This window comes from Talpa occidentalis, unplaced genomic scaffold (genome assembly GCF_014898055.3).
Source record: "Talpa occidentalis isolate TD23 unplaced genomic scaffold, MPIMG_talOcc4v2.1 talOcc4.7, whole genome shotgun sequence".
In the NCBI taxonomy this organism is placed as follows: Eukaryota; Metazoa; Chordata; class Mammalia; order Eulipotyphla; family Talpidae; genus Talpa; species Talpa occidentalis.
Window position 1 is genome coordinate 6,222,658 of NW_023605083.1, and position 21,982 is coordinate 6,244,639.

The 21,982-nt window shown below is 44.7% G+C and overlaps 1 long non-coding RNA gene across 1 annotated transcript; it reads right to left on the reverse strand.

Moving 5' to 3' along the window:
- Positions 1-3,839: 3,839 nt before the first annotated feature.
- Positions 3,840-16,187, reverse strand: LOC119232622 (uncharacterized). Its single transcript, XR_005122169.2, has 4 exons — positions 16,086-16,187; positions 13,804-13,973; positions 12,661-12,814; positions 3,840-4,045 (listed from the first exon to the last, which is right to left on the reverse strand). It is a non-coding gene; the product is annotated as an uncharacterized LOC119232622 (long non-coding RNA).
- Between the last annotated feature and the right edge of the window lie 5,795 nt (positions 16,188-21,982).

Below are 21,982 nucleotides of genomic sequence, written 5' to 3' on the forward strand. Positions count from 1 at the left end.
AAAGGACCTTGGAGCAAGCCTATTCAGGATTATCAGAGATGAAAAGAAGGAACCCCTTCTTTTCACAGAACCCCATTCACAGAACCACAATAGAAAGTTATGAAATAAAAATAGGTATTTATGAAAAAGAATCAATTATCTTGTAAATAAGAAATAAATGATGAATTTTTTTTGTTTGCTGAAGCATCAATGAATCCGAAAATAATTTCTAAGAATGTAGCATAAAGAGAAAAAGAGAAGCAACGTATGAGAGAAAAGTTGAGACGTGGAGATTTCATTCAAAAGTGCAAATACTTGTGTCGTAGAGCCTTAGAAATCATAGAAATAACCCCCTCCTACCTACAAAGAAATGAGAATCAAATGGGCACCAGATTTCTCATCAGTAGAGTTGGGTTACTTGGGAATAACTTTGAATCTAGAGTTCTAAACCATCATCCACCTTTCAGGGTAAGGGTAAAATAAATGTCAGATACACAAGAAAGCAGAAAATGTTCCAGTCACAAGCCCTGCTAGAACTAATAAGAATGAAATCCAGTGAGAAGAAAAACAGAGCCCGGAGGAATTGTGGGCTCTGTAGAGCAATGGTGCAGCAACTAAGGCTAACACATGCAGACGATTCTTAACAATGGGTGATAGTAAAATAACATTTTAAATGACAAATTGGCACCACAATTCAAATCTGAAAGTGTGTGTGTGTGTGCGTGTGTGTGTAGAAGAAAGGAGCAGAAAAATGCTAACTTTTGCATATAGATTCTAATTAACTTTAAATATTTTATGAAAAGACATGTTTAATAATGGGCATCAACAATTTAAGGGCAAAAAAACCAAGAAGAGCCATTAAGAGAATAGACATAGTACGTATGACTTTTACACTTGCAGTGGACAAAGTGAAAAAAAAATTTTGATCAGTCAACAAGAGTTAAAAAGCAAGTGTCTGCGTGTGTGTGTACACAATCAGGGCATGGGTCTCAGTCATCTCTTGCTGCATAACAAATTACCCTACATTTAGAGGCTTAAAACAACATCAAAACTTGGTGAACCAGGGCCTCCCCTGGTGGCGCAGCGGTTGAGCGCTGGGCTGCGAAGCTGCCCGCAACCTCTGCAGCATCGGTTCAGTCCCCGGCCACCGGCAAGGGTCCCACATGGCATGCAGACCTCTCCTGCCGTGCCCGCTGCTCCCCTCAGCAGTGTACTTGTCAGTCTGCCTGTTCTGCTCCCTGCTCTGGCTCTGGTGAATTTTCTCACCCTCCCGCGCTTCTGACTGTACCCAGTGCTTGTATAAATAAATAAAAAAATCTTAAAAAAAAAAAACACAACTCATTTGCTAAAAAAAACAAACTTGGTGAAACTGAGGGCATTATGTCAAATGCGATAAGCCAGACATCAAAAGATAAACACTGCATGATTCCACTTATGAGATAACTAGAAAAGTTAAATTCCAGAAACAGAAAATGGTGTTTCCCAGGGGCAGGGGCTAACTCTTGGCTATAGACTTTCAATTTTGCAAGATAAAAAATTCTAGAGATCTGTTGGCCAACAAAGAGAATATGTTTAACACCACTGAGTTATACACTTGAAAAGGATTAAGATGGCAAAAAAATGAAAAACACTGATTCAGTTGGCTCAAGATTCTGCGGTTCAGCAATCTAGGCCTGGCTCAGCAAGGCAGGTCTGCTAATCTGGGCCAGGATCCTTCCTGTGTCTATGGTCAGCTGCCTTGCCGGCTGGGGGCTGATGGGCCAAAGAAAACTCAGTGGGACAGCTGGCCTGCCTGTAGGCGCTCAATCTCCAGCAGGCTGGCCCGGGCTTGCTCTTGGGCAATGACAGGAGGCCCAAGGGTGAGGCCAGGCCCACAACCGGCACACCTCCACCCTGCTGTATTCCAATGGTCATAGCTAGTCACAAGCCCAGCAGAAGTTCAAGGGATGTGCAAATAAGCTCCACCTCTTGATGGTGGTTTATTTTATAAGACATTTCTGCCATCTTATTTTCTGTTTTCCAGTACCAGGGCCATGTAAATAGCAACCACAGGCACAACTGATTTCCTTCCCTGTCCTTAGTCCCATTTTACAGATGAAGAAACTAAGCCCCAGAGGGTTTCAGTCAGGGAGAGACTGAGGGAGGGCACAGGCTTGCAATGTAGTGTGTCTGATTCCAGAGCTCAGCCTAGTCCAAGACAAGATGAGGTCAGTCATCCATTCCTCCCCGCCAAGGCTGGTCACATGCCCCCAAAGACCTTCCTGGCCCCACCTGAAGCCAGAACACAAATTTCAAGGAAACCCAATCTTTTCGAGGCAGCTGCATTTTCTTAATGACTACTGAATTTTCAAACGAAATCTCTTTAGGAAAATCCCAATTTCTCATCAGATGAGCTAAAGACATGGAGTTTTTGATTATATGGAGAATGAGTTTAGAGTTTTGAGAGGCACAGGACAGGGAAAATGGAAGAAAGGCAGGAGAGCCAGGGGGAGGTGGGGATGGACAGAGAGAAGTAGGAGGAGAGGCCAACATATAGGAGGGGGATTTGAAAAAGAGAAAGATACTGATAGATGGATGGACAGACAGGCAGCTAGACAGAAATGCAGGCAGTCATGGGGAAATATTTCATTGGAGACAAAATCAAGGAAGGGAGAGAGTGTGAACTGAAGAGAGGGAAAATGGAAAAACAGTAAGAAGGAAAAGACAATGAGAAATAGAGGGACATACGTCAGAAACAGCAATAGAGGGACAAGATGACATTACAGGCACATAGTGAACAAAGGAGAATGAGAGACACTGATAAGGAGGGAGGAGAAAGGAGGAGAAAATCATAATGAGAAAGAGCAGACGAACTGGAGACAAACCGACAGGAGGTGACAGAGAGGAATGACAGGAGGGGACAAGAGAGGGGCAGGAGGGAAGACTGGAGGAAGAAGAGAGGCTGGCACCAAATTTGGGGACTTCCAGGCTCTGCTGTCTGGAGGGAGGCTGCCACCAGGGAACGCTTGACTCTGCCACCCCAGAGACTTCCCTGCACTGGGGACAAGCTCCCCTCCCACCACTGCCTCCAGGAAGCTCATGCCCCCCGCCTTCCCCTTTCAGGCTCCTGGCACCAACTAGAAATCAGACAGGAGGCATTTGGGTGCAAGTATTCCTCATTCAGAACAGAACCATTAATGCATTCTAAAAAGCTTTTTAGCTGTGGCCTGCTCTGCATGTTATTAATTTCTTTATTACAGATCTTGTTATTTTCAGAGGTCCCCGGGGACCCATTAACAACGGGTTTTTATGGGAAAGAAGTCGGTTAAAGTGGTGGGAATAACTGCTCCTCAGCCCTGAGTCAGTAATCGGAGTTGCACGGAGGATAATGTAGGTTGTTTTAATTTCCAAAATAGCAACAGTTCAGACATTTAATTGCAGTTTTATGCCCTTTTTTCATGCTGCCGAGTGTAAAATATGTGACCAGTAATATATAACAGCTAACCACTGAGCCACACACGGCCCGGCTTCCTCGTCCGGCAGGGAGATGGGAGCAGGGCCGGAGGGAGGAGGGCGAGAGAAGTGGGGAGAGAAGACCCGGGCAGTCTCCCTGCCTCTTTTCCTTCACTTTCTTCCACACCCCCAGCCCCACCTTTTCTCCAACATTGTACTGAACATTTGAAACATCACACTCCCCGCTTTTCTGCTGCCAACCAGGCTGTGAGCACCGCCGAGCTGACCGCCGTGACCAGGTGCACCAGTGTGATGACAGAACTACTGCCGCAAGTCCCCCTCCGGCTCCCTCCCGACCGTGGCTTTCAAATGCACCAATGAAATGAAGAGAATGAATGCACCACACACATCACATTCAGAGGCACCAATCGCCTTGCACCTTTCTTAAGTACAGCCAGACCCCCATTAAAGGCACTTGCCTGCAGGTCTTGCCTCTGGCTCGACACCCCATCCACTTGGGTGAACCCTCTTGGCATCCAGTGACTTGTCACTCAGGGACCATGGTTATGATAATCCTTGTTCTCCTGCGCTGCTCTTGTATCTCCTCTTGTGGACACAACTGATTGTCCATCACCTAGAACAATCACACGGAACAATCTCTCAACATGGCAACAGACATTTAGGAAATTGTTTCTGAGTGAACCCTTGAGGCTCTTCGATGTATGGTGTGGGGTGGACTCAGTGATGAGCATGGACTGCTGATAGGGCCTGTGGGGTTATGAAGCTACCTGTCTCCTGCTTACCACTGATGACCATTTCTTTTCTGATCCCTCCTTCCTTTGGGTGCCGGGCTTCAACCATTAAAAACCTAATTTGTGAGCTCACCAGTGCTGATACTGAGCTAGTTGTGAAACCTAATGCAGCACACGGCCATGATGATGATCTACTGGGTGGAGGGCAAGGATTCCCATTTCTCTCTTTGGTTTCTGCCATTCTTGCACCCAGGAATAGAGCGTGTCCTCCTCCCATGGACACAGCTCTACTTTCTCTGTGAGCAGGGTACCTCACATGAGTAACCATGGACTCTAAGTTCTTGATTTTACACAATACTAGTTGAGGGAGTTGGAGCCTCGGCTATGCATTAATGCCCTTCTCTCAGAACTACTTGGTTGGAGGGAGGCACCTGGTCATCTCTTCCCAAGTGTCTTGTGCCCCGTGGACAGAGCCATTGGATAAGGAGTGGACACATGACCTGAGCTGAACCAATCAGATTCCCTCCCTATGCCATTTGAGGCTTCATCAGAGCAAATCAGCCTCAATTCATGGCTGAAATTTTAACTTATGAATGTGTGAACTGTAAAGCCATTACATTTCTTGTGCTGGAATGTTCTGTTGTTAATTAATTAAGTGACGGACAGCTCTCCTACAATCTTCTCTCATGGCAGAGTTGACTGAAAGAAGAATTGAGAAGTGGAAGTAGCAGGAGGAATCTATAAATACCAGGTACAACCACGTTACTCACTGAAGAAATGGGAACTGCAGCGGTTTGAGTAATTTTTCCAACAATTCTTCAGAAGAGTTGTACTCTTAATGTGTAGGCATTTTAAGAATATATAAATTAATTTCCTTGTATACATGAATGAGTCATGTGATAAACATCGTGTCAAAATAAGTCTTTCAGTAAGTGTAATTAAAAATCAGAGTCCAGGTGCGCAGACCTCTCCTGCTGTGCCCGCTGCTCCCCTCAGCAGTGTACTTCGGTCCTTCTGCCTGTTCTGCTCCCTGCTCTGGCTCTTGTGAATTCTCTCACCCTCCTGCACTTCTGACTGTACCCAGTGCTTCTATAAATAAATAAATCTTAAAAAAAAAATCAGAGTCCAATGGCAATCATCTCTTGTCAAATGCTTTGTTTTTACATTTATTGTGATGATCACGTGGCTTTTGTCCTTTATTAACATAGTATTTGATTAAGTGATTTTCATATGTTGAATCAACCTTGCATTCCTAGGGTAAATCACACTTTGTCATAGTGTTTAATCCCTTTCAAGTTGAGGAATTTGGTTTGCTAGTATTGTGTTGAGGATTTTTATGTGTATATTCAAAGGAATGTTAGACTATAGTTTTTTTCTCTTATAATTTCAGTATCAGGATAATAATGACAGAATGAGTGGGAAATATTTCCTCTTCTTCTATTTTTTGGAAGAATTGGTGAAGCATTTATGCTAATTCTTTAAATATTCAATAGAGTTCACCAGTAAAGCTATCTGTCCTAGGTTTTATTTATAGAGTTTTGATTACTAATTCAACTTGCTACAGGTCTATTCAGATATTAAGCTTTCTTTATAGCCAGCTTTAAAACTTTGTGTCTTACACAGAATATGTTTCATCTAGGTTATTTAATTTTTTCATAGTATCTCCTCAAAATAGTCTTTATTTCTATAAGGTCAGTAGCATTCTCTCTTCTTTAATTTGTGATTTTTGTAATTTTATTCTTACCCTTTTTCTTAAGAGCTTGTTTGGAGGTTCTAACAGGGGAGCTTAGCTACTCCTATACCCTTGACCCAGGAACAGTCTATCTCTATTCCAGGGAGGCTGTCTTCTTCTAACACCCAGCATGGCTTCAGGAGGGATGCACGTGGAGTGGAAGGAGAAGAAAAGGACACCAGCCTAGCCACCAGATCAGCCACATCAACCCTGGTGATCAATGGGGTGACAGATATCACAGCCACATCAACCTCACATCCTCTTCTCCATTTGCTTGATCAGTCTTGCTAAAAAGCTTATCATTTTTATAGATCATTCCAAATAATCAACTCTTGGTTTTGTTGATTCTCTCTATTGTTTTTATATCCTCTCATTTATTTCTACTTTAATCTTGGTTATTTCTTTCCTTATGCTTGATTTAAGTTTAGCTTATTCATTTTTTTTTTTCAGTCGCTTAAGGTGGGTGTTTAGGTTACTGATTTGAGATACTTCTTTTTATTTTTTAAGGTTTATTTATTTACGCATATAAGAGCTGGGGTACAGGCCAGATATGTGGGGGGTGAGAGGATCCACCAGAGACAGAGTGGGAAACAGAACAGGCAGACTGACTGAAACACACTGCTGAGAGAAGCAGCAGGTGAGACAGGAGAGGTCTGCCTCACCATGTGGGTTTTTCCCTGGCCGGCCGGGGATCAAACTCGTGCTGCAGAGGCTGTGGATAGAGTTTCATAGTGCTGTGCTTAACCCCTTGTGCCACCAAGGAGGCCGGAGATACCTCTTTTTAAATTTAGGCATAGCAGTTGTACAGTTTCCTTGGCATGCTCATCTGCATCTAACAAGTTTGGTACTTTAGACTTTCTTTCACTCACTGTTTATTTAGGAGTGTGGTGTTGAATTTTCATGTATTTGTAAATTTCCCAAATTTTCTGTCATTAATTTCTTTACTTCTTTCCATGTGACAGAAAAATATACCTTGTATGACTCCAATCTTTTGAATTTGTTGAGACATTTTTTGTGGCTTAATATGGTCTGTCAAGAATGCATATTTTGCTTTTGTTGGATGGAGAGTTCTATAGATGTCTGCTAGATCTAGTTGGTATTCAGTATCGTTCAAGTTTTCTATTTCCTTGTTGATCTACTGTGTGGATGTTCTAACCATTATTGAAAGTGGGTACTGAAGTCTCCAACTGTGATTTTTAGATTTCCTATTTCTCCTATCAATTCTATCAGTTTTTGCTTCATGTATTTTGGGACTGTGTTGTTAGATTTATATTTATAATTAATGTATCTACCTGATGGATTATACATCTTTTATCATCATAAAATCTCCTTCTTTGTCTCTAGTCACGATTTTTGTCTTATAGTTTTTTATTTATAGTTCATATTTTTATATTTTTTTTCATTTTCAATTTATTTGTGAGTTTGAATCTAAGGTTTGTCCCTTACACCCTTACAGATAGCATATAGTTGGATCATGTCAATTAATTCCACTCTCCCAATCTCTACCTTTTGACTCTACCTTTTAATGTAATTATTGATAAGGTAGTATTTATGTAATTTTGCTAGTTGTTTTCTATATGCCATATAACTTTTTGCTACTCTATTCCTCTGCTAATACTTACTTTTGGTTAAGTATATATTTCCTAATGTACTATTTGTATTCTTTTATCATTTAATTTACTTATTTATTTGACTAATTTTCTTAGTGGTTGCCCTAGGGGTTACAATTAATATCTTAACTTATAATAATCTGGTTCACAGTAATACCAGTTTTATTGTAGCAGTATACTAAAACGTTGCATCTATTTAATTCCATTCTTTCTCCCTTCCTTTTGCTGTCATTGTCATACAAATTAATTATTGATTTTATACACTGAAAGCACATTTGCAAAATTTAAAATTGAATTCCAAAGCATGGATTTATAATTCTTGCCTTAATCATATTTTATTTTATTTTGTGGGGTATTTTTTTTTTTAAGATTTATTTATACAAGCACTGGGTACAGTCAGAAGTGCGGGAGGGTGAGAGAATTCACCAGAGCCAGAGCGGGGAGCAGAGCAGGCAGAAGGACCGAGGTACACTGCTGAGGGGAGCAGCGGGCGGCAGGAGAGGTCTGTGCGCCATGTGGGACCCTCGCTGGGGGCCAAGGATCGAACCAGTGCTGCAGAGGCTGTGGGCAGCTTCGCAGCCCAGTGCTCAACCACTGCACCACCAGGGGAGACTCGCCTTAATCATATTTTAAATCATATGGGAGATAAAACAGTTACAAACAGGGGCCTCCCTGGTGGCGCAGCGGTTGAGCGCTGGGTTGCGAAGCTGCCCACAGCCTCCGGAGGAGGGTCCCACATGGCGCGCAGACCCCCCCTGCTGCCCGCTGCTCCCCTCAGCAGTGTACTTCGGTCCTCCTGCCTGCTCTGCTCCCCGCTGCCCAGTGCTTGTATGAATAAATACATAAATCTTTAAAAAAAAAAAAAACAGTTACAAACAAAAATACATTTAACCAGTGGTCATTATTTTTTCACGTGTATTGGAATTACTACTTAGTGTCCTTTCATTCAGCTTGAAGGACTTCTTTCTAGGTTAGACTTTCTTCTGGGTAGATGTACTAGCAATAAACTATCGTGGTTTTAATTTATGTGGGACTATCTCAATTTCTCCTCCACTTTTGAAGGATAGTTTTGATGGATACAGAATTCTTGTTTGACTTTAATTTTTCCTCTTTTCACTTTGGTATGTTATCTCACCGCCTTCTGACTGCCATCGTTTCTGATGAGAAGTCAGCTTTTTCCTTAGTGAGGGTCTCGTATGTGATTAGTCACTTCATTCTTGATGCTTTCAAGATACTTTCTTTGTCTTGCTTTTTATAAATCTGGTATGAATTTCTTCGAATTGATCCTATTTAGAGCTCATGAAGCTTCTTGGGTTTATACTTTTCATCAAATTTGGGGAGTTTGGGACCTTATTTCTTTGAATATTCTCTGTACTTTTCTCTTCTACTTCTAAAATTCTCATTTTATGTATGTGGATATGCTTGATGGTGTCCCAGAGATGTCTGAGGCTCTGTTCTGTTTTCCTTTCTGTTTCTCACATTAGATTATCTCAATGGACCTAAATTCAAGTTTATTGATAATTTTTCCATTCGTTCAAACCTGCTGAACATTTGTTCAAAACTGCTGAATCCTCTGGTGAATTATTTTTCACTGATGTTATTTTACTTTATAACTCCATAATTTCTATTTGGTTATTTTCTATAATTTATATCTGTTTTCTATATTCTCTATCTTATGAGACATTATTTTCACACTTCCCTTTAGTTCCTTTTAGTTCTTTACACACTTAAAATAGCTGACTTAAAGTCTTTCTTACAAGCCCAATGTCTGGGCTTCCACAGGGAAATTTTGACTGATGGCTTTGTTCCATTTATGGGCCATGTTTTCTTGTTTCTTTGCATGTCTCATACATTTTTGTAGAAAATAAGACATTTCAACAATATAATGGGGCAACTGAAATTCAGACTCCCCACCCACCCAAACACAAAAGATTTGTTGCTGTGACTATTTGTTGTTGTTTAGTGGTTTTTCTCAACTACTTCCATAAAGGGTATTTTTTTTTGTTATATGTGGCCATTGAGGTCAACTGACAATTAGACAGAGATTTCCTTAAATCCCTGGAACCAATAAGTCTCCCAAGCTTTTCTTAGAAGCTGTGTGTGTGTGTGTGTGTGTGTGTGTGTGTGTGTGTGTTGGGGGCATACCGATGCCGCCTTAATTTTCATGTTCTGCTTGTACAGAGTCTCAGAATTAGTCATAGGTGAGAGCTTATGGCTTTCTCACATCTTTCATGCACAGCCCTGGGCATGTACACAGTCTTACCCATGTGTGTGGCCTGGAATATTTCAGAGCTTTGAAAAGACCTCTATGTCATCTCATTTCCCAGATTTTCTTTTTAAGCTCTTGGCCAGTTTGTGCTTGCCCCAACTGTTATTCCACCTCAGAAATCTGATGTTCAACAACTGCCTCTGAAAGTTTTTGACATATGTCCCTGGGGAATAGATGCTTGCATTGGGTGGGCTGTGACTAAGGCAATGGCCTTGCCTTGCAAGTGAGATCTTCTGTGGAACCACTAGTTAGGGCAAATAATGACAGTTCTCTGGGAATGGGACTTTGAAGGGACACCAACCCATCTATCCCTTCCAAAGAATGCCAAGTTGCTGGCTTTACTGTAACTGCAGTGAAAAGGCTACTGCAGAGCCAAGGAGGGGGACATGAGAATATAGAAAGTTAAAATGCCATAAAGCTTATTGTGCTTACTGAGATTCAGCTATTTGTGTGTCTTTTTTAAATAAATGGTTGCCAGATTGCTGCAAGCCTTTGGTTAATTTCCAGAATTCTAAAAAAAAGTTGTTTCTGACAATCTATACCAGTGTTTTCATTACTTTTATGAAAGAGGGAGTTTTCAGAGGTCCTTAACTCTGCCATTTCTACTGACATCATCCTCTTTTTTTCTTAAAGGTACACAAAATAATAGTGTTTCTTACAATTGATGACATCTTAGATTTAATAAAATATGGCAAGCCTTAGCAATAAAATACATCTAACTAACTAATGGGAAAGTTAAAAACAAGGTGACACTAAAGGTTAGACAATTACAAAATATATATATGATGGGGCTGATACATAAATATCTTAGTTTTCATATTATCATGGGGAATGGTAGAGATATTGATTATTTAACATTGCTACATCAATTATTTATGTTTAATGTGAGGATAACTACTCAGATAAGTGAAATATATAACTTACAAATCAATAAAGGGAAAATGATTAGTTCAATGGGAAGCAGGAAAAAGGACAGAGAAATCAAAGAAAAAGAAAAATCATAGTAAAGAGACACACACAGACACAAAATAAGATGTTATAGATATTCCAAATAAAATAATCACAATAAATGTAAGTAAATTAAACCCACTCATTAAAAGCAGAGATTTTTAAGATTGATTTAGAAGTTCAGCTATAAATCCTACTTATAAAAGACCTATCTAAAGGATATGAAAAGTTTATAGTAAATACATAGAAAGTTACATACAGAAATAAGTAGATATTACCCAAATGAGAGCTAGAATAGAAATGTTACTGCTCAATAAAAGAAACTTTAGAGAAAGGAGCAATATTAAGAAAAGTGGATTAATTGATCATTAATTAATGATGAAAAGAATAACTTTTCAGAAAAATATAACATTGAATAGTATTTTCAGCCTAGAAACGAAGCAAAAATTGACTAACCCCCATATGTACTGGGAGATTTTAAACACATTTTAGATGGCATAAAAAACAACTAGTACAGATAAAGAAAAAAAGTGTAGAAAACTAGACACCAAAATTAACAGGCTTAATATAAAGAGCCCATGTAAAATTCTGAATGTAGCAAATGGAGAATATGTATTTTCTTCATGCATATGTAGAAAGTTGATAAGTATTGACCAATTCTAGCACATAAAACAAGACTCAATAACGAAGAAGCACTATCATACAGACCTCATGAAATTGGAATTTAATAATAAAAAGACAGGAGGAATGGGGAGACAGCTCCAAATAACTAAAGGATTAAAGAAGAGATTACAAAATCAATTACAAAATTTATAATTGAACAATCACAACTTGTGGGTTGCCACCAAAGTGGAACTGGGAGAGAAAATGATGGCCTTAAAATACCTTTATTAGCAAAACCTAAATGACTAAAATAATTGAATCAAAATTTCAACTCAAGAAGATAGAAAAGTGAACTAGAAAATAAGCAGCAGAGTTACCAACCAAATCAAAAGTTAGTTATTTGAAAAGACTAAGAACAACACATTCTTGGGCAAGGTTAATGAGAAAAAAGAATTTTTAAAAGGAACATAAATACAGACAGAAATGAAAAAGATCATAAAGGAACACTCTGAATAACTCTATGCCAACACACTTACAAACTTGCTTGATGCAGGTTTCTCTTTCAGAAAAAGAAATCAATATTAGTTTCAGGAAAAAATAGAAAACTTAAAATAGACTTACAACTATTTAAGAATTTGACCCTAAAAACACAGACCTTGGCTATTTTTCAGGTCCACTTCGCCAAAAATTTAATAAACAGGTTTAATGTGATTTCATAGTAATAGATCTACAGGTGCAACTCAACAAATTAATATATTAAAAATAAAATCATTTAACTCTCAATAGATTGAGACAGTCCATTTAAAACAAAAACAAGAAATTTGACCTTTTAGAATGGTATGCAACACCTAAAACTTGATCCACAGAAGAAATAATGGATAAGCTGGGCTCTGTTGCAACTGAAAACTTCTGCTCTATATAAGATAGCATCAAAAGAATTAGAAGACAAGCCACAGATTGGGAGAAAGTACTTGCAAAAGACATGTCTGATAAAGGACAGTTACCCAAAACATACAAAGAAATCTTAAAACTCAAAAATAAGAAAAGAAGCAACCTGATAGGAAAAGGAGCAAAAGACCTTAATAGACACCCTGCCCACAAGATACACAGACCAGCATATGAAAAGATGCCCCCTACCCTGTGACATCAGGGAGATGAAATTAAAACCACAATGCGCTGTCACTACACACCGCTTAGATGGAACTCGGACCACACAGATGCTGGTGAGGATGTGGAGCACCGGGGACTCTCATTCATTGCTGGCGAGAAGCTACATGGAACAGCCACTTTGGAAGACAGTTTGGTAGATTCTTAAAAAACTAAACATGCTCTTACCATGTAGCCCAGTGGTCATTCTTCTCCGTATTTACTCAAAGGAGTAGAACACTCATTTGAACAAAGACCGGAAGTTCCAGAAGGTAGTATCAGGTGGGATGAGAGAGTTCCAGATGGAGGGAATACCAAGCAGAGGACTCTCCTATATGGTTTTCTAGGCACAAAATCCAAAAATTACATTATTAGAACAAGAAGAATTAACAAGGTTGCCAGATTCAAGATAAATATTCAAAAAAACCATTGGGTTCCTCCACACAGCAGCAACCAATTAGGACATCTAATAAGACAAAGAGAAATATTTCATTCAGAATGGCAACAAAATTATCACTGTGGTGTGATATAAGATTCACAAGATCTATGTATAAAATGGATGATACATTTTTAATAAGATTGAATCAAATAGGATCTAATAACACCTGATAAATGCTATGTAAATAAATGTTTTGTAAGTGGAGAGATTATGTTTATAAATGGAAAAATTCTGTATTATAAAGATGCAAATCTTCACAAATTAATGCAGATATCAAATGGAATTCCGACTAAAGGCACATCATAAGTAACTTGATAAACTAATGTTAAAAATCCTACAAGAGTAAGGGGTAGGAATAGCAAAGACTTTGAGGAAGAAGAACATGAGGGCTGGGAGGTCCTCAGCGCTAGTGATTAGGCATCACTAGCTGTGGAAAAAACCTCAGTATGTTTAAGGCTCAAATGTGAGAATAGTTTATTTCTGACTTGTATAAACTCCAAACAGATACTCCCCAAATCAGTGGGTAACTCTCCTTCAAGCAGCATTTCATACACCCAGGCTTTCTTTTTTTGCTCCCGTCTTTCAAGGTCACTGTGCATGTTTGCGTGAAGCTGGTGGAAGGAGCAAGAAAATAAGATTATGCAGTGGAGGTTTATAAACGATGCCTAGAAAAGGTTCGCACTGCTTCCACCCCTGTCACTGGCCACAGGACATGCAGGGGAGGCCAGAGAACAAGAGGAGACAGGGGTGGTGAAAAGCCAGCCAGTCTCTGTCACACCAGCCTTATGTCAAGATTTCTTATACAGACAAAATCATCCAAGCTTTGGGGGAACAGCACAGGGATAAACAAATAGATTGATAAAATAGAAAGCAGAGCCCAGAAGCCGACTTACACATGTGGGGGGAAACTTGCACTTGATGGTGATGGCGTCACACGTGGGTGGGGAAGTACAGAAGCAGGTTCTACCCGGTGCTGGGACAACCGCCAGCCGCGTGGAAGCGGAGATCAAACAGCAGACAATGTGTGGAAAGGCATGTACAAGACTCTCGGTGACTTGAAGGCCTAAATGTAAAAAAGCAAAGACTTTAGTATATGTGCTGCTGAAGCGAGCACAAAAAAGCAAAGACTTTAAAATAATTAGAATAATTAGAACAATTAGAACAAAGTATTAAAATAATTAGAACAAAGTATTAAAGAATATCCTAGGTATATTGGTAGGGAATATTGAGAAGAGAGGAAGGGAGGAAGCATTTTTATGAAGGAAAAGAGTGACAACTTTGACTTGTCTTTCAGCTCCATTGTTTCGTCTGCTCCTGTGCCAAAACCACTGTCTATAAAGAAAGTGAGAGAAAACATTTTTCTCCCCAATCTTTCTTTCTTTGTTTTGACCTGGTGAGGAGATGGAGCCCCTCAGAGAGTCCGCGACAACTCAGGGTTACACTGTTAATGACAAAGCTGGTTTCCAAATCCAAATTTTCTGGCCTGTCCAGTACTTAACTCCTTTAATTCAAACTCAGCAGCAGCATCACCGCAGTAACCTTTTGTGTACTTAATGTGTGTCAGGCACACGATGATGTAAAAGATACAAATTAGGGCCTCCCTGGTGGCGCAGGGGTTGAGCACTGGGTTGCAAAGCTGCCCGCAGCCTCTGCAGCGCTGGTTCGATCCCTGGCTGCTCCCCGGCCACTGGAGGAGGGTCCCACATGGCGCGCAGACCTCTCCTGCCGCCCGCTGCTCCCCTCAGCAGTGTACTTCGGTCCTTCTGCCTGCTCTGCTCCCCGCTCTGGAGCTGGTGAATTCTCTCACCCTCCCACGCTTCTGACTGAACCCAGTGCTTGTATAAATAAATAAATCTTCAAAAAAAATTCATCTTATAACTGAAAGCGAATATTTAAAACTACACAGTACAATTTCACAATGCCGTATATTCTGGGATGAACGCATGCCTGTTCTATTCCCTGCTCTGTCTCTGGTGAATCCTCTCACCCTCCCGCATATCTGGCCTGTACCCCGGTTCTTGTATAAATAAATCTTTAAAAAAATATATTGAAAAAATGGAAACTTGGGCCTCCCCGGTGGCGCAGCGGTTGAGCGCTGGGTTGCGAAGCTGCCCGCAGCCTCTGCAGCGCCGGTCGGTTCGATCCCCACTGCTCCCCGGCCACCGGAGGAGGGTCCCACATGGCGCGCAGACCTCTCCTGCCACCCGCTGCTCCCCTCAGCAGTGTACCTCGGTCCTTCTGCCTGCTCTGCTCCCCGCTCTGGCTCTGGTGAATTCTCTCACCCTCCCGCGCTTCTGACTGTACCCAGTGCTTGTATAAATAAATAAATAAAATAAATTAAAAAATAAAAGAAAATAAAAAATAAAAGATACAAATTAAAAAATAAATTAATTAAAATTTTAAAAAGATAGCACGTGTAAAATGCTTAGGAGAGAAAATATTTTTAACGTGAAAAAGCTCTAAGGGATGACTATGCAGATTACCTAAAGGACTTCTTCAAACAAACAGCAGAAAGTAGAGGAAGGATGTGAAGAGCGAATAGACAAAGGAGAAAAGGAAATGTTCTGTGAAAAAGAAAGACGATCAGCTTCACTAATCATTGAGGAAAGACCAGTAACAACATGTCAAATCACATCGCTCAAATGAGCAAAAATGGAAAAGCCTGGCAGTACCAAGTTTTAGGAAAGATGTGGGGAAATGAAGAGTCTTACACACTGCTGGTGGGAAGACACATTAGTGCACGACCTGGGGGAGCAATCTGAAAACACAGTGCACACACCCCAAGACCCAGCGATTTCACGCCTGGCTCTATGCTCAGGGACATTTGCTGCCATGCACCGAGACACACAAGGTGCAGTCACCCCAGCCTTGGGTTCAGCCCCCGCTGTGGAATCCCTGACGGAAGCAAGCTGGTCCAGGCCTTCATCTATTTGGCTCCTTCCCCTCTGGAGACAGTCAGCCGATGCAGGAGGGGGTGCCCACAGGTGGGCTGTCTCTGCGCAAGCCCCACTCCAGGCTTCACCCTTCACCAACACCCATGACCTTGAACCACTTTCGTTCTGGGGTTTGGCTTTAGGAGACGCCTTAGGGAGAAGAGGAGGGACCACGGCTGGGTTGCTTCCCTGTCTCCCCCATTCCACTTGGCATTCTGAAAGGTGGGCACCCACTCGCTTACCCCCGAACCCCAGCCCATGCGCAGAATGAGGGGTGAGTGAAGGAAGTCAGGCTTTGGCAAGCAAATGGCAGCAAGGCAGGAGGTGAGGGGGGAATGCCTGACTGTAACCATAGGAACGATGTGGCTGTGTGGTCGTGCTGGAGATGGTAACCATGGCAACACGGATGGGGCGGCCCGCGTGAGCAGTTGCAGCTCTGCCCGCAGCCCCGGTCCATGCCCGGCCCGCCCTGGGTAGTGACCAGACAGGACGATGAGGGCAAGAAGCGCCTGTTTCCAGCTCCCGCAACCCCCGCAACCCGGGCTGCGCACCCCAGGGGTCACGCCCCCGAGGGGCCCCTGAGCCCGCGGGAAGACGGGGAGAAGCACCTGCATGTGCGCCGCGGCGCGAGCGCAGGCCGAGCGCGGGCTGGAAGGTCCCGAGCGCGCAGGGGGCGCTGCCAGTGCGCAGGGCCGGGGGTCACCCCATCGCGCGGGCAGGGCCAGGTGCGCGGGGGGCGACGTGTGTGGGGACCGGGGTCCCCACGTGTGTGGCCGCGGCGGTGGGGGTGGGGTGGGGCGGGTGGGGAGCGCGCGGCGGGCCGTCGGCCGGGGCGCGGGGGGCTGGGGGGCGGGGGGGGCGCGGGGCGGGCAGGGCGCTGTCCCGCCCCATCCATCACCCGCGGGCGGACGGCGGTGTCGGGCGCAGATCTTATCCGCTTCATTTCCGCCGCGCGCCCGCCCGCGCCGCTCCCTGAAGGCGCCATCCATCATGGGGGGGGGGGGGTGCAGGGATGGGGGGCTCGCGGGCAGCACGGAAGGAAAGGGAGGGGCGGCCGGGAGCTAGGAGCACGGCGGGAAACCAGGGGAGGCATCTTAACAAGTTGGGGGGATTTCTGGGGTCCCTCTTCCACGCGCGCGCGGGGGGCGCTCTCGGGCCCCGAGGGCGCGGGACGGGGCCGGACCCCCCCAGCCCGGGGCACCCCGCGGGGGGTGGGCCGGATCCCGGGGGCCCGGCCTCGTCTCCCCCGCCGCGGGGCGTGGGGGGGGCGGGCTGCGCCCCGCCCTGGGAGGGGGTGCCGAGCGCGGGGCCGCACCTGGACCCTCGGGGCGACCCGCGGCCGGGCCGCGCGGGGGGCGGGGGGCGGGGCCCCGAAGGGAGGCCTTATTTCATTTCCCCGCGCTGCTGAGGTTTCTGCGAAGTGTCTCTCTCACCTCTTTAAATTTTACTGCGCTTGGCTTGTGGCCGCCCGCCCCGCCCGGGGAGGAAGCGGGTGCGCGGTCTGGGAGCCTCCCCCGGCCCAGGGGTGGCCCCTCCAGGTAGGGCGCGGGTCAGGCCCGGGCCGCCCGGACTCCGCGGGGCGCCCGGCCTGTGCCCCCCTCGGGTTCCCGGGGCCACCGCAAGGGTCTGGCCCCGGGCCGGCCCCGCCTCTTTTGCGGGCTCAGCTGGCCGCTGGTCGCTCCTCCTGCTCACAGGGAGTATTGGGGTGCGTGTTGGGGGGGCCGCGGGGGAGGAGGGGTGCTGCTGGAAGACGAATTAAGAAGAGCAGAAATGGATATCAGCCTCAGAGCCCCAGATACGTGACCAGCGCTCCCCAGCTTCGCGGAGAGCTAGATGGTGCCCCAAGTTCCCGAGTCAGGGTCAAGTGTCCCATTTGCGCGCAGGCCGCCAGCCAGGCTCGGGCCACCTGCGAAGGGATCCGGTTGGGGCTGGAGATGCAGGGAGGACAGGGGCGGCTGCTGCTTCCCAGCGTGGTCCTTCGGGAGGCTGAGATGACTCCTTCCCAGGATCAGTCTTGGGGGAGGGAACCCCACCTCAGAGCAGGAGAGGAGCTGCGAGGGGCGCGTGGACAGGAGGTGAGTGTGGGCAGCTGGGGGCTTCCCAGCGAAGGGAAGTGAGCACGAGGAGGAGGAGCATCTGAGGCCCAGTTAGGACACCTGGCAGGTGAGGATGGATTCGCTGATGTGAAGGCAGTTCCCTCTGACTCAGAGCCCCCTTGCCTCCCCTTGCAATCATCACCTGGTTTTCTCCACTGCTTAGTTCTTACTACACGGCCCCAGGCTACACCACCCAGCAGCCTGGGACATAAAACTTTGCAACAACCACAGAACTGGAAGGAAACAAGGCACCAGGCAGAACTTTGGTTCCACTGGCCTGGGAGTTGAGGGGTCCCCTGGGTTGTGGGGCTGCAGGGCTGCTGGGTTCTGAGCAGGGGTAGGGGTGGGGGCAGAAATGCCCACCTGTTGTTGGAGCCCTCTGGACCCCCCGGCGGAGGAGGCGCTGAGACATTCTTTCTCTTCGTTGACCCAGAGAGGAAATGTCCGGGTTATCACACTCCAGGGAGCTCAACCACTGGCATCTATACTGGGAAAAGTGGTCACCTCCACATGACCCAGCAAGGCCTTACGGCCGCCTCCCCACTTCCCACCCCTGCTCCAGCTTCCCGCTCCCATCCTTTCACGCTCCTTGCATCCAGTCCTATCGCTTTGCCCTTCTCAAATCTGCCCCCTCCTCTCTTATCCTGGCCACCACCTCCTGGTATCTGCTCTCCTGCATCGCTGCCAACGGCTCCTTGCTGGGCCGCCACTTGTCCGTCTTTTGTTCCGGGATGACAGCAGGGCCCTGTCATGCCCTCATACAACACTGTACCGGCTGCCCGCCACGCCCAGGATAAAGCCAGAGTTCACACCTCACATTTAAGGCCCTTGAAGCCCAACCTGGCTCCCCTCTGTGATGGCCTTTCTGGCTTCCATCTTTGCTTAGTTTAGCTTCTGTGCTTCTGAGTGTACGGCATGCGGTCCCCTCTGCCGGGAATGCCCCACCTTCCCTCCTCGTCGCCCTTGGAGGCCTGGCTCAAATATCTCTACTCTGGTAGGCCTTCCCCCTTCTGAGACTTGTGCCCCCTTCTTCCCTCGCCACCTCCTGTGGGGACCTGTCTGGGTCTTCTTTTAAATGATCGATTGTTCTGGAAGGGCAGATTCCCTCATTTATCCCGGGAGCCTGAGGACCTGGCCAGAGGAGACCTGAAGTGATTGCCGCTGCAGGGGGAGGAGACACCAGGCAACATTTGGGGCCCAGCGCCAGGCCGCCTCCTGTTTCTGAACTTCTTTCAACCTGGGGACCTGGGACCATCCTCACTGGGGTGTGGGTGAGAAAGGGGCTGGAGAATGGCACTGTGGGCTTTTGTGACCATTCCCTCTTCACACGAATGCCCTCACGCTGTGCCAAGACCTTCCTGTAAAGTAGACTCAAGATTCAGTGCTATCTGGTAGCACTGGGTGACTGGTTGTCATGGAAACCCGAGGGCAGGAAGCACCTGCTGGCTCCCTTCCCCTGGCGGGAGCCCTGTACAGCCTGGGCTGAAATGGTACCCCGCGATGCCCACTCTGGAGCAGACTAGGTCTCCTCATTCCTTCCCAGCAGAAGCTTGTGGCTTCATCATGGAGTGTTGACCGGGTGTACCCCGCAGGCTCCAAGGCTACAATCCTGTCAACACTTTCTTCTCCTTGGGGGACCAGCCAACCTCTGGTTAAATACTCAGGCTCAAGCTCTGGAGTCAGATAGCGGGGCTTCTATCTGAACTCTGTCCCTGGGGGGCTGTGTGGTCTTGACAAGACATTCACTATTCTGAGCTTCAGTTTCCTCATTTCTTTCAATGGAAATCACGAGATTTCCATTTGGGGAGAGGTGGTGGACCAGGGCTCTGGAATGCCTTCCCACTAGAACACAATGCCATTCTTCATGAGTTACAAAAAACAAAACAAAACACACAGGCCATTGTTTCGGAATCGTTTGGGCAGAAGAAAAACACAACCAAGTAATGGAGGCACTGAAACAAAAGCTTGTTGTGGTAACTAACAGGTAAATAGAAAAGTCAGGTAAAATGTTGAAATACCCCCCGGGCATCGCCAATTAGGTGCAGGGCAGTGGCCAGGTAGGAGACATACCTTGAGACTCTGCATGGAGCGGGTATCTCTTAAAGGTGGCTAAGGTAGTCCCAGGTTAAAGCAGCCGGCTGGGTCCTGGCAGATGCAAATGCAAATGCCCTCGGTAGAAATGTGCCTCCAGTTTAGGTTTTCAGGATTCCTACAGATTTAATTCAGCAAAATATGAGCTCGCAGTCAGGGACCACCAGACAAGGAAAAAACCTCTATGAGAGAGTCAGCAATTCAGACAATAAACGAGGCATGCAGACACCCTCCCTAGATGAGCTGGCTATTGGAATGGCCAAATACAGAATATAAAACAATCACATATAAAGTGTCAAAGGGGGAGGGGACAGGGGGTGGGCAAAGCGGGTTGAAGGGGTCAATGGTGCGGTGAAGAACGGGATGGGGTTTTAGCGAGACACAACGCATTCCATGCAGACGCTGACTTAGGAGGCTGCATACCTGAAAGCAATGTAATGTTAAATGCAGCATTGCTTCCATAAATTTGTTTTTGAAAGAAAAAAATTCTTTGAAATTTTATTTCAAAGAAACACAGGCTGGAATCACATCCCGAAGAATGAATGTAGAATAAAAAACCTGTGGAAAATGGCCAGGAAGACTTGAAAGGAAACCAAGTAGAACGCGTGTAAATGAAAATTACAATGGATGATATAAAAAAATCTCATCAGATGGACTAGACAAAAGATTGGATGCAGCTGAGGAGGTAGTTATGAAGTGGAAAATAGATCTGAAGGAATTAACCCAGAATTCAGCCCAGAGAGAAAGGAGATATAACATATGGAGAGGAAGGAGGTGAAGAGAGACCGAAAGAAAAGTGAGATCTATTGTACAACTGCGATCCATGAAAGAAGCCTCCAGAAGGCCAAGGTAAGATGATGTTTGGAGAGATGATGGCTGAGAACTTTTCAGAATTTAGAAGAGATGATTCCACAGCCAGACATAGTGTTTGTTGTTTTGTTTGATTTCTGCATGACAATAATTTTTTTCCGCATGACAATAATTTTTTTTCCCCGCAGGCAGGCACGTATGCACTTATGTACATATGTATGAAATGAATGAGTGGATGAGTGACAAATAAAAAGCATATCCCATCACTTAGTGCCCCTTTGTGTGGGGGCCACCCTCCCCAGGCTGGGCAACAGCATGTGCAAACTAGCAGTGTAATAAACGTGTGGACTTCCAAACATAAAGAGATTTTAGAAGCAAGCAGAGAAAAGAAACCAGTTGGTTACCGAACAATGGCCTGTAGACGAACAGCTGCCGTGCCAAAAGCCACAGTAGAAATCCAGAAGATACGGGAAAACATCTTTAAAATGCTGATACATAATTTTGGACCTAGGTTTGTATATTAGTCTATCTTTTGTGAACAAGAACAAAATTGTCATCTTCACATGAACAAAAAAGGAGGGAATTTATCACTGTTAGATTTTCACCAAATGAAAGTGAAGAAAAATAATCTTGAGAGGAAAGTCGGATCTACAAGAAGGAATGGTGAGTAGACAAGGGGTAGACGTGTGGGCAAATCTGAACAAAAAGTCTATGAAATAGTAGCAGGAGTAATAGTGTTTCCTTGTGGGTGTTCACTTGGATGCTGGCGAACAGTTATGTGCCAGTTGTCTGTTCTGCTCCCTGCTCTGGCTCTGGTGAATTCTCTCACCCTCCCGCGCTTCTGACTGTACCCAGTGCTTGTATAAATAAATCTTTAAAAATAAAAGGAAAAAAAAAAGAAAAATACCAACCCAAGGAAAGTTTGAGTGACTTGCTTATTATATCTAACTTGACTATTTATATATATATATATATATATATATAGTCAAATTAGATATTATTGCAAGAGGTAAAGAAAGTTCCTAACAATGATAAAAGTGTTGGTGTACTTGTAAAATAAAATGATCTAACTAAAAAATAACCTCAAAGAATACAAAACAAGAATGTATAAAATTACAGAGTAAATCCTTGATTATTATGGA